The sequence below is a fragment of the Anguilla anguilla genome, chromosome 8, assembly GCF_013347855.1.
Source record: "Anguilla anguilla isolate fAngAng1 chromosome 8, fAngAng1.pri, whole genome shotgun sequence".
Taxonomy (NCBI): domain Eukaryota; kingdom Metazoa; phylum Chordata; class Actinopteri; order Anguilliformes; family Anguillidae; genus Anguilla; species Anguilla anguilla.
In genome coordinates, this window is record NC_049208.1 from 14,894,642 (window position 1) to 14,908,373 (window position 13,732).

The 13,732-nt window shown below is 42.7% G+C and overlaps 1 protein-coding gene across 11 annotated transcripts in view; it reads left to right on the plus strand.

Annotated features, from left to right (window-relative positions):
* The first annotated feature begins 955 nt into the window (after positions 1-955).
* LOC118234703 (histone-lysine N-methyltransferase 2C-like) overlaps positions 956-13,732 on the plus strand; it is a 110,612-nt gene continuing 97,835 nt past the window's right edge. For 9 of the 11 annotated variants that reach the window (XM_035431456.1, XM_035431451.1, XM_035431472.1 and 6 more), the window contains exon 1: positions 956-1,710. The gene's annotated coding sequence lies outside the window, so the exon portion shown is untranslated. The remainder of the gene's footprint in view (positions 1,711-13,732) is intronic. The other 2 variants (XM_035431457.1, XM_035431471.1) reach the window with 1 other exon arrangement.

The window sequence follows — 13,732 nt, forward strand, 5'->3', positions numbered from 1 at the left end:
AAGAAATATAATTGTGTGTGCTCTTTATATGTGCTTTGTTATGCTTATACTCCACCAATCAACGCCCCCCCCCCCCCCCCCCCCCCCCCCCCCCCCCCTTCCATTTGGTTTTAGAACAATTTGGCATGTTGTATCAAATAATTGTATGGTTTCTCTTCCAGGAGAACGATCTAAATGGTAATGAGTCATGGTGGGTATGGTTTCAGTCCTGTATACCTGTGCAGAGGTGTCTTGTGTCTCAGTAATGCCATCTCTGCTATATCTTCACAATGCACATGCCCTTTGTTATGACACATCAGATCACAACAGTCTCCTGTCCATCCTAGCAGGATTATCTCAAATGGCTCTTGGATAGTTCTTATCAAGTTACCTGGAAAGAGTCCATCTCACCTTCTCACTGCCTCTCAAAAAGAGCTGTTTCAGTTGCAAAAAGAACTGCCTGGAGTTCCTGCCTTAAACACGGGCCACAGAAACTCTGTTAGCCAGCAACAATTTCACAACAATTTCAGCGGCCTTCACCTGCAAGGATGCTGCTGATAAACTCATCCGCAGCATCCCAGAGTATTCCTCTAAAAACTGTGCCTCTTCTTGTCTCATATTCCAGTTCCATATAACGTACGTTATATTATACAAATACTACTGTTTCGTGTTAATAGTATGACTTCTGTCATTTTTCTAGATGCATCATTTCATGTGTGTAAAACTTTTGTCGTTCCTACCGAGCGCGCGATGTGTGTGAAACACTGTGCGGGGAGAGAGTTCGCTCCATTGAACCCTTGTCGGGTTTTTACTGTCTCCTTTTGGCTGATGATTGAAAAAAGTCTCCTTACCTGGTGCTCCAATGTATCCCTACGCAGGGTCAGCGAGTCTTTTTATAAAATGTATTTACTGTCCAGAATTCTGAACGAACAAGTTCGCTCCTGTTGTGTAAAACTTTATTTTTCATCTATATCGCACCATTTATTACTGTAAAACATCAGGGCAACATTTTTAGTTTCGCGTGATGTATAATACGGGACTATTTATATGAGAGCCGCTGACAGGCAGTTCTTCGGTCGCTCTCAAATATGGCCACCATGATGGAGTGAATGCAATAACTTTAATTTTCAGATTTTTAAGGGGAGAAACTCACCCCTTTCGCATTGTAAAAACAATATTCAATCGGAAATATACTTCAAATATATTTTCATTCGTTGGAAAGCCTTGGATAAATCATCGGTTGGATCCCTGCTCATTTAAATTGTATGGGAGCTAGAAAGAAAATAGAATTGTGATCTATTTCGTAAGCGTTCTTTTTCTCTCTTTGAATGTTTTTTAACCTCATTGCGTTTTTGGAAGGTTTGCAACAGCAGGCGAATGTGGATTTCTTTCGTTTTTTTCTGCGAAGAATAAAAGATGATCGCTACCAGTGGGATGCAACATCTTTTTGTATTTTGCGGTGTGTGATCTGTTGTTTAAAGGGAGAGAAGCTGTGTTCACTGTTGGATCGTTTACCTTCCACCATTCATAACTGGATTAACTGATTTCGGAATATACTTCTTTCGAAACGAATAAACTACATTGGCAATTTTCACAATATTTTTTGAACTGGCGAGTGGTCTACCCCCCATACCCAAGAAGACCCTCCACAATACTAAACAAAGTATTACATTTCACATATGACATTACTGGTCATGAAGGAAATAATTCCAAACTTCTAGGGTTAAAAAGGTAAGTTTTTCAGCTTTTTACATCAGTATAGTTATTTATTTATTTATTTTTTTATATCTCTTTAGCGTTTTAGTGCTGGTGGTGACCGTTTCCGTACGGAGATCCGACGTCAGCGAACAGTTTCGATTTGTTCTATTGCCTGATGTTTTTGTGTAACGTTGTATAGCTCGTTGCTTGCTGGGTTACGTTGTATCAATAAAGGGTTCTAAATTCTGCTTTTAAAATACGCATGCCGGTCATTCTTCTGTTACATTTTATATTTGATGCAGTCTTTGTGTTATATAAGCATGGTTTCGAAATTCATATAACATAGTTTTTATTAGCCCATATATCGGGTATAATACTTCACACTAATAATGTGCATTAAGTTACACAACATTTCAGGATAAAATGTTTTGTCTATGAGTGGCTTTGTCAGATACTATGGGATTAATTTTGGTACCTTTTTCCAATAACTGGAAGACAGGCCAAAAGAGGTCACTTGCCTTTGTTTTTCTAAAAAGAATGCTGATTGGGCTATTGTATAGAAAATGATAGCCTCCTTGATGTTCACAGTGTGTTCAAGCAGGGTATGGTATGGCCAAAGTAAAGCCTTTATTTAGGCTATTTAAAAGGGGTTGTTCAAAGTTTGTAAATGAATAATCACAATCAATAGATATCAGGCCCGTCTTTCAATGTAGGGTACCAATCAGACAATGAAAGGTAAAGCTAGACATATTGTATCTTCTCTGAGCCGTAAAAAAACACCAGACAACAGAGGTCCGTTAGGCTATAAATTATTTCAAGTGATGTAGCAGGGCACACGGACGTTTCATGAATACACCCCTTTACCGGAATTACCGAACGGAGACCACGTCTATATGCACACACACGAAGCACTTTTCCCAATCCTCAGATGAAACGTTTTACCCAACCCAAAGGGGGGGGGGGGGGGGGGGTTGTTGGTAGCAGCTTCTACGTGGTTTGCAGGCTCTACATTTGTCCCGTCGTATCAAAAAATGCCATCGATTTCAAGGTTTCGTTTTACCCAGATACTGCGTGGCATGATAGCTCAACCAATCTAGTCTTCATGGCTATGACTTTGAAGGAAGAGGAACCGTTTCCCCTCACTAGATCATGACTAAGAGGATCCCTTAAAAAGTAATGGTAATACCTTGTTTTACCACTAGGCACTGTAAAGGGGGTCCACGAAAGTAGCGGCCCCCATAGTGCCTGCTGTTTTCCTTCACATTGAGAGTAACATGCATTTCTTATGTTTCTTGTGTTAATCCAGGTCGGTATTTTTTTTAGATGTAAGAAGCAGTTAAGGGCGTCTGAAATTTATTTCGTTCATTTCTGTGCTGGCAACAGGTGAGGCGCAAGTATGGATGGAAACCAAGGATCTTGGATTTTAAACCTAGCATTAGCTATATCGTAACTTGCATTGCACGCGATTTTAATTGTAACCGATGCGAAATGAGTTAAAAGGGGGGGGGGGGGGGGGGGGACTGTTTACTAAACTGCAGTCTAAAATGTTATGTGAATCCTCAAAGGCAGCATTGCTTTACCACAATAGTGCAAAAAAAGAGGAAACAACACTTGTTATTTCATCAACCATTGCAAAACAACAAACAACGACAACAAAAACAAAGCAAACAAACAAAAAAACAAAGGCCAATACATTGGCTGAGCGGGGGAACATTTGCTCTTAATTGATTCAGTTCATCGACTAAGTGAATTCTGGTCTTTTATAAAAGTAGCTACTAATGACTGATCCTTATCAAAACTACCGTGCACGTTGGTGGCAAGAATGACTGAAATAAACTGGTTCCGGACAGTCGTCAGATTCTCTACCTCCCTTATTTTCAGCGTTGGCTGGAGCTGTTTGTTTAGTAGGCTGTGTGTTTTTTTGTTGCCGTCCACTTGCTGTAGATCCCGGGTTTTTCACCGGTCACATTCACGTTGCTTCTTCTGAGTCTTTGCTCTGTTGTGGACAGTATGAAAACTGTGGATGTGCCCAAGGCAGAGAAATAAATGCATAAGCTGAATGAAAACGAATGGCATCAATCAGCCTAGCGCCCCATAGCCGGGATGTGTAACACTCTAAACGTAAATATTTTCATTTTTGTTGCAACATATTTATTTAGCCCGTTTGATTCTTGTGACCGCAGTTGTAGGTGCACGGAGTGCCGGCAATGCTCGTTTGTTGATAAATGTTGTTAAAGAGCCACCGACCTGGATTAAAATATGTGTGATGTAAACCATGAGATCTGTCTTGCTGCACATTTATGTTGGTTTTTAAGGAGGCCTTTATCAGGGGGCCTAATTTGAAAACTACAAAAACTTGGCGGGTTTGTAGTGGGCGATGACCACATCTTAAGAGGCCAAATATGCACAATTTATAGGCATTGGCTTGAATTTTATGAGACCTGTCTTTAAGATCTGCAGCTTATTAATCTTCCAAAGGGAATGTGGTGATACTATACCGTGGCGCATAGCCTAGTGTCAGTTTTATTCAGTAGTATTGCCCAGAATATGTCAGTAGTAGACTACATTCACTCGTTCAATTCTCAGAAGTATCCTAACAGAGTGTGATTTGTCAGAATCTTCCAAAAAGGGTCAAACATGATAAATTTGAATTTTTAAAAAATTTGTCTTCTGGATATTGCTGCACTACATGGCACTTTTGATGTGAGATGTAACTACCTTTTGGACCCTGTCAGCATACCCTTCCCGCCCCTCCCCTTCCCTCCCTCCCCCAACCGCACAGTTGTGGTTTGTGTTCCTTTGGCTGAATGTCATTGGCTGCTATGTGTACCTCTCTTCCTCTGAGCTTAAGACCTGCCCCTGCTCTGACTGCATTCTAGAATATTGACAGGTTTACTGGCAAAGCGGTGTGTTTACCATCATTGTTGATGTGCAGTGACGTGTTGCGAGTCTGGCGATCTCTTGCTCTAAATTGAGGTCCTGCTTGGGGAATCAATCGTAAGAAAAAGTAAAGAATAGCACTTTTATTTCTGTCACCAAATTAAATGCATACACACTTGTGAAATACTAGTCGGAAAGCAGAATTACTAAGTCTCGCCATGTTGTCACTGACTTATTTATAATAAAATACTCCGTAATAATATTTTCTTTCATCTTTACCAATTACTTTTTTAAAGAACAAGATATTTTTGAATTTGCATTACTGGCTAATAGTAAGTGGGACTTGTTTGGATCACACCATTTTCAATGCGATTCCGGTTGCATGTGAATGACACAAATGTGAATAGGCAAAAAGACGAGCACAATGAAGTGATCAAATGGCTTTCACTCCAGCTTGCACTTTGTGCTTTCCCTAACATGCCTACGTGCCTCGTCACCTCCGTGGTTGATGTACTCCTTCCCACACGATCACTTTGGTTTGATTGGCCAAGTTTCTTGGTCGCTCCTCCCCTTCCGAGGCTGGGATCCATCTGTAGCCCCTAACAGAAGCTTGTGACCTGTGCCGCACAGTTATGGCAGATTGAACATTTATAGCTAGTTGCGGCAATCATAAGTGAATCCAATCTTGGATTTGGTGGATGTGTAAGGTAAGATAAGGTGGTTTATGGGCTGAGAGGTTTAATATTAATGCCAAAAACATTCTCCCCCTTCCTGGAAAGTTGCTTTCAGTTTATGGTGGAGTTGGTTTAACTTTCCCGTAGCAGTTTTTCCAGTCACATGGGTAAAGCATAGGTCCTCAAACAGGTAAACCTGCCTCTGAAAAATTCCCCATGAATTAATGTAAATGTTTACTTGCCATCCAACACCATCTTGTGGAATGAGAGTCTTCAGGAACTTCCCTTAACTTGAACTTGCTAGACTTCCTGTTTCCTTTTTAAGATAAAAACTCTGGGAAACGTTTTGTTTTTTAAATTCTTTTGCACATGAAAGTTGAGTTTATGACAGAGTCAACCCTTGAGGAGGGGGAAAAAAGCCTTTTTTAATTAAACGCCAGAAAGGGGGCGAGCAGAAGTTAGTTAATCAGCACGCGCTAATGACCGGCTCGTTTGAATCCAGCTTTGGCTTTAAATAATAATTTGAGGCTTTTTCTCAGACAACAGCAGTGTGAAGCACTTATATTTCAGTCTCCTGTACCACTCTCATGTGCTCAGTATGTATTGTGATGTGGCTTTGTAAAGCTGAAGAATGGAAACAAAAGCGTTTCTAAAGTTTTTAAAAATACCATTTGAAATCATAGTACATGTTTAGCAGTTTTACACTTTGCTGACTGCACACAGAGAAATGGCCCCAGGATATGACGTGGATATAGAAATTATTATTCACGGTGTGCTCGGTCGGTACTCGAGCGGAAAGGAAGTGAATGCTGTGGATATGGAAACTCCTAGCATGTGGCCTCAGTGAGCGGTTAGGCCTGTCCTCTGTTCTCAAAAAAAAAAAAAAAACAATGTAAACCTGCCCATCACTTTAAAAAAAAAAAAAAAACCTCATTGAATTTACCCAAACCTACTGCAGGGTTAGCGACATGCTAACGTAAGCACGCTATGCCTAACACGCCAAGGCAGCTTGCGTCAAACGGCAAATTGGACATACTCCTTTAGGTTACATTGTCACATTGGGGGAAAAAGCTGAGCAGCAGGAAAACAAAACTGGCCAGGAAGGAGGTCATTAAACGCTGCACTGTCTGTAGGTGAATCACGTGAAGTACAGTCATGTCATGTCATGTCTGAATTTATGAAATACATTCTGTAAAGGGACACTAAATGCGGGCAGACTGGGCCAAGTAGCCAGAGAATTGAGCCTGGCCCATATCTTTACCATACTGGTCTTCCACATTGGCAGAAGAGAGTTTGCATTATCCACCTATGGTTGGTTGGGGGTTAGGGTTTGCTGTGGCCAGCTTAGGATACCGTTGCAATGGCTTTTCCCAGCAGTCAGCTTGGCGCCAGTTCTCATCAGTGAGAGGCAGGCCTCTCCACTGATTGGTTGCCCTGTAGTTCTGTGTGGTCTATAGTGTGTAAAATAAACTACAGCCTAGCCTCCCATGCTTGTACATGGAGGAACTAAGCATGCTTCAAACACAGTTTTCCCTTAGATGGTTATGCATGATGCAGCTCAATTGGTGATGCCAAATTTGGGGGTGAGGAGTGTAAATGAATAAGCACATGGGGGCGTTCATGGGTGTCTGCTTCGATTGTGCATTTACATCAAACTGTTTTACTTGCCGTCAGAAGACTTGAACTAGAGAGCTCCCTTATTTTCACATGCTGTCTGTGAAGAAAATGTCTTTCACTTGGTCTCTAGTGCAGTGCTCAAGTTGACATTTGGGTCCTGTGAAAAATGACCATGACAGACCAGTGCATAAACTAATCATAGTGGAAGAGGAAGGTCATTTCTCTGCAAGGACATCCTGGGCAACAAGTTGTGAAAACCGATCCTAGCTGATTCTGCTGCCTCATTTATCAATCGTGGGTCTACAAATTATACCATGAATAGTGCTCATGACCCATTTCTCGAATTTTATTTATCAGTAAATTAAATGCATATCAGTGTTTGGTTAAGCTACCATGTTGTGGGGTGCATGGCTGAGCCTCACAGGCTCCAATCCGGACTGTGCCAGTGCTGACTGTTGCCACTCGCTGCATAGGGTGATATGCACTTGCCTATTGCATCGCCCCAGGTATTGGAGGGTTAAGTCAGTTAGATAAGCTGGTTAGAGGGCTGCTTTTCATCGGTCCTCAATGACCCCCCCACCCCCCACACTGATCAATTGGATTTTCCTATTACTCCGCTCTGTGCGAGCTTGGCTGTAGTCTGCGGTGTGAAAAGAAGCATCTGGCGAGGCTGCGTGTTTCAGGAGAGAAACGTGAATGCCTACACTCTCCTGAATTGCCAGTGGGGTTTGGGCATGAACAAGGCTGCAGTTGAGGATTAAACATTCCAAATTAATGTAGGTCATGGATATATGCAGGCCCACATCGGGCTCCAAATCAATTTATTTTCAAAAATGCAAGTTCTGCCTCAGAATAATAGGATTTTTTTGTGGCTAAATCACAATTGTTTAAAAATTACCCATTTGAGAAATTCTTGTTTTATTTGTACAATATATAGGCTATCAATATCTAATGGGCTAGGGGGTGTCACAGTATTAAAACACTTTGTTAGGTAAAAGTTGCGATTTGCCATCTTGGGGAAATTAGTCAGTATTGAAACTTTTATCACGCCGATGTGAAGTAGCAGTCTATTCAGTGGTGTAATCATCATGAAAAATCCATTATCATGCACTGTAACCGACCTAAACTCCATCTTTCCTGTTCTTTTGAAAACACTGGATGCACACAAGTCATATTTGAATTGGTACTGGATGACATCTGCGTAGAGTCATTGGCATGATGCAATCCTCAATGATGCAATTTCACAACGCAATTGCATTACTCCGCCATCCCTTAACGCAGTTGATGTTCAGTGTATCACTGTGACATCAGAATTTTTTTCAGCCATGTCAAGATCTTTGCGATTTAGTCAATTTAATTTGTTTATTTAACACTAAATAATCTTGGCATTGTCCAGATTATATGCTAGTTGTGTAAGGTGAGTTCTTGTTGATGATGTCACGGTGAACTTTGACATGGCATTGTTGGTCATTATGTGTCAGTAAGTCTCTGAAAAGAAGGGAAAATCACATTAGAGGGGAGTAGTTCGGAATGTATTTACTCCTGATCAGTTCTGTCCCATCAAAGAGAGTTGACTTGTGAGTGAGTATACCTCATGGATTATGCCAAATAAAGCAGGGAGTTTGCCCTGATCCTGTAGGCCTTGATTTACATTGGACGGGACCCTGTGAGTAGTGGGTAGGGAGAAGTCCCACCCTGTTTCTAGGAGTGCTGCCGTGGTTCACAGGATTGAGGTAGGCCTGCCAAAGTCCCATAATCCTACGTGAACAACCTCGCTGTGGAGAGCGAAATGTTCATCCGTTTGGTTTCCATCGCCTAAATTGACGTGCTGACTGTCTGACCGACAGAAGCTGGAATTGTTCGTCTGTCCCTGAAGCAGTTTAACCTGGGTCCGTGTGCCGCCCAAGTCATTTGGTATGGGACAATTAGCCTACCTTTTTCAGTGAGAGAGATGGTAGGTTTTATCAGGAGGTATAAAGGGTTGAAGACCTGAAGAGGAATCCATTTGGTGTGCCCTGTGTAAAATGGAAAGCAGATGAGACCCCTTATCAAGATTTCGACTCCTTGGAAACGGCAGGAAACTACTGCGAAAGGAAGAACACCGTGTTAAGACACTGATCTTAAACCGATAGGAAGAAGAGCCAGAATTTTGAAGATAAAGAGTAATGCAAGTTCTCTCCAGGAGACCTAGGTCCCACAGAACTTGCTTCTGCTTAGCATTTTTTGGATCGATCGAGGGCCTGCTATTATTTTTAAGAGCCGTGCTCAGGAGAGCACAGCATCATTTGTGCGACTGCAGATATGAACCAAGCGCAGTGCAGCCGGGGAAGTGTGTGTCACAGGTGTGTCCAACGGTTCGAGGTAGTTACAGCGGGTTGCTTCTCCATTCATCTCAGTCATTTATCTGACAGGCAGAGAAGAGGTAAGGTGAGGTTGTTCCTGTCGGACTTCCTAGACTCACAATTCTGCACAACCTGCCAACCCTTTCACCACTCCCACCACCACCTCCCCCCGCCCACCCACCACCACCTGCTACTCACAAAGGCACATGAATGAAAAAAGCCATTTAATGGAAAACACGCTTTGAGAACCATTTACGTCATCACCTGCAAATCATCGCCAGACCTCCATTTATAGACTGTTGTGACTCGCAGAAATGTGTCCTTTTCCCATTTTCAGACAATGCAACGCCCATAAAGGAATATTTCCCCTTTTAAAAACTGGCTTGAGTCATGTTTAATTGATGATAAAAAGAATTCTTTTTCAAGATCATTCCTCCTTGTAGCTGAAGCTCTTTCATTGGCTTATTGGCGGCTTTGGTTATTTCTGATGTTTTTTTGTACGTGGCTTTCCGGAACATGACAAATCAATTGCATCGTTAGATGTGTGAATTGTGGTGTGTGGCAGTGCCCAGTGTGTTTCCATGTACTGGGAATTGTGGACCAGTTGGGAGCGCCTTTACCCTCGTCTTCCTCATGGTGGGTGATGGAAACTGAACTGAGCTCTGTGGAACATTCTGGGCTTAATCCTGAAAGTCCACTCTTGGGTCCTACACAAAGCAGAGTTTTTGTACTTAAAAACACATCAATTGTGTCCCTGTGACAAGAGGAAACTCATCTCAACACAATACCTTAGAAACTGCCATTAGGTCATTTAATCACAGTTTGCAGTACTCCTCTATGTGATGCTCTGAACCATCGATTAGTGCAGTATTGGCACATTTTGTCGACAAGACAGAGATTGCTGGACTTAAGACAATTTGTGAATTGACCAACAGAAGCTGTTGAAGCCAAATTCTATATCCTACAGTAATGGGTATGAATGTGTATAAAAGCCAAGGTTTCGTATGGGTTTTAGGCCAATACTAGTAGGCCAAAGTGAAATTACTCATCCTGAGAGAGATAATGGTGAATTTCAAGAACCAAATAAGGAAAGTACACACGTAGGCATGATTCAAAAAGAAATAGTCAAAAAACTAAGGAGGAAAAAGCAGCCAAAAACATCTGACAAGTCTTATAATGGTCCCACCCAACAAAAAAATAAAAATAAAAAGGTGGCTGGAGGTTTGCTTATGAAATGAAAACCAGCTGCATTAAAGTTGTGGTCAGTAAGCAACTGTATTACTGGTTGTGGTTTGTGGACGTTTTGATCTGTCTCGAAGCATTAATTTGGTAACCAAGTGTGGTTATCTTGTTAGAGAACTTTACCTATTATGTTTCATTCTTGAATTCAAGGCTGTCTATTGTCTTCATTTTCTGTCTTGTTCTGCTACTAGACTAGTCTTTTTTTTTTTTTTTTTTTTTATGCTCTTGAAAAAGTCCAATTTCATCAGTAAAATTTAAGGCCCTGCCGGCCAAATGACTGCTATGTAATTTGTACGACACATTAAGACTTGTTTATTTTTTTTACAAGTTCTAGCTTTCGAAGCCGAAACACGTGAAATGAATTTGTGCCCATTGGTGCGATGATAGAATTTTCCTACCAGGAGTCATGAGGCTTGATTACTTTGTCAGCCAGTATTCAGGAGAGACAATATGCATTGTTATACCCATTTAAACCCCCGTGTGCTGTTCTCCAAACACTAGACAAAGTCACACTTTTGACGAAATGTGTAGTTTTACAGATTCCCTTGCGGTGCAATCTGGTTAGGTATTACAGGAAGGGTCTAACGCTGCAGATGGGTGTTGATTAGTCCCAGATTAGTCCCGGAGTTCTGGCCTGGCCGGCGCAGGCTAGGGCATGGATGAGGGTGTCACCCGGGGTGATGCGGCTGGAGTCATTGTGAATCTGAGGAGGTCAACCGGGCCCCTGCAGTCTTTTATTTATGGACTTATATATTTATTTAAGTATTTTTCTATCAAGCAGATTTGATTCCATTTGCAATAACGGCCTAAGCGAGAGCCCAGAACAGCAGTATAATAAATGCAGACCGACAGCACAAGTGCTATCTGTGTGAAGTATTAGTCCTGCTGCGCAGTTGTAAATGGCTGACTGCGGAGTGTAGGGAAGCAGTGGCTGGCTGCGTGGACCCGGGGGAATCGCGTACGAGCCTGAGCTCAGGGTAACTCTGATGGGGGATGTAGGAAATGGTGGTGTGTCTACAGTTACGACTGGGCATTTCAAAATGGGGCAAGTTCACTTGGTGTCGCTGCGTTCCGTGCCTGAAATGCAGGGTTGTTGTGATTTCAGTGCTCCCCTGCTTAGCGTAATGTGCCAAATGTTACAAAGTTCAGTATTCAGGGTCTCTTGCATAGTTTGTTTTAGACTGTCCTTGTCTCCCCCCCCCCCCCCCCCCCTCATTTTTGCTTGTGTTTGAGAGTAAGTGTGCCACTAATTTCCCCGCCTTTTTTCAGAGCAATGAGAGCCATGAGTGGAGAAATTCCCCTGGTCAGAGGAACTGAAGCATTTCTCTACTCCGGTTTCCAGCCTACAGCCTTATTTGTTCTCCTTCGTGTTAGGAGTGTAATCCTGCTCCGGTGTTGTGCGACCTTTGTGTGACCTACGTATGACCTTTGTGTGAGGCCTTGCGCCGGGCGATTGGTCTAGCATAGGCCCCACCTTGTTCCTGGCGATCTGCTGTCCTGTAAGTTTTCATTTCAACCCTAATTTGGCATGTCTGATTCTGCTAATGAGCAGCTAAAAATCTCTAGCTGTTGAATGAGGTGTGCTTTGTTAGGGTTGGAGTGAAAACCTGCAGGACGGTAGATCTCCAGGAACAGGGTCGGGCAGCCCTGCTTTAGCTTCATTTCCATTTGGTTTGGACGGCCTTTCCCTACCTCAAATTCTGCTCACAGCTTGTCTGATTGCTGGTTGGTTTTTTTGGCTCGGAAATTTCGACTTCATCCGTGCCTACATAACACTGTTCCGTTCACTGAGCGAAACTGGAGTGGTCTGCCCTCTCAGGCCAAAGAGACGGCCATCTCTGCCAGCGTAACTTTCCCACCGCAATTCAGCTTCAGGGATTGGCTTTGTACCCATGTCATTAGTCTGTAAATGAGCCCTGTCAAATAACTGACATTGTGGATGCCCAGCAATTGATAAGTACGGCCCACCGATGCACTTTGAATGGGTGCATTTTACAGATGGCCAGTCTGTGGTGGGCGAGATTGTAACAGCCCTGGCTGATTGGGGGTACCCCTGATATTTTTTCCTGGCTGACATTTAAAATTCCACTTTTAATTAATTTGTCAAGTCGCAAGTCTTCTTTCGGGAGGTCGGAGAATCATCCGGAGTTGTTGATTGCCAGCTGAGCCTGTTCTGTAGTGAACGGCATCCCTCTAAACGCTTGTCTCCAGATGGAAATGGAGAGATTAGGGCCCAGGCTGCATTTGCTCTGAGATTGAATTTCAGCGTAAAGGACGGCCTTGGAAAAATGGGGCAGACTTGAAAAACTTCTGGCAAATCACAGAATGTACCATTACGTTCGAAATGACAGTTTAAAAATTTAGCCCTGGCGATTAAAATGGAACTGGGCTGTGTTTGGCTTCTGCTGACTGAATGGTGAGATGGGAACAAGTTTGAATTTTGGAGGAGAAGCTTTGATTTTTACCTGTACTTGATCTGTCTTGTTTATTGGAGGGGGTGTAATATATTGCATGCTCTAGTGTATAATAAACGTGTATTTCGTTTTTTCATGTTTTTTCATGAAGTGTTGCATATCACAATGGTCTCAGCAGCATTGTTGTAAGGTAGATTGTAAAAGGAACAAGAAATCAATTCAAGTTTTACAATTGTATGTTAATTCTATTTGTTCTGCTTGTAAACTGTTATACAGGGATGTTTTGGTAACCTTTTTTGGCGGATAGAGGTGCTTCATATGAAGCATAAGGATGGCAGGCCCAGTACTGTGCACATGCGCCTTCCCCTTGTCTGTTCAAGCCTACTCAGTCTGTGCTACGAACCTGGGAGGGGCAGCTGGTGCATTATTGAATCAGACCAACGTTTCTCCTTTCTGATTGGCTGGGAATCGACGAATGGTAGCAGAGGGAGGCGTGGCTGACCCGAGTCACAGCCCCAGCGGGCTCAGAGATATGGGCACGGCAACCACGAACACAGCCGACAGATCCTCTATTCCTTCTTCAGAGAGGACAAAAAGCGCCTGGACTAGATTTTCATTTATATACAGGATTTTTTTTGTTTTTTTTGTTTTGTCAGTTGATTTCTTTCTGTGTTCTCTAACTATTTAATACAAAATGACTTTTCAGTTAAATTGTTAGCGGTTGCGCATAGAGCTGAACTGAAGCGACGGGTACTGGCGTGTATTTAGCTGCGTTTCAGCTGCGTTTCAGAGGCAGCGCAGTGCAGTGTGTGGAGAGCCGGACTGGGCCGCGTGTGTGGAGGGGGGAGGCCCCGCGTGCGATTAGAGGAGGCCCAGCGCTGAGCCC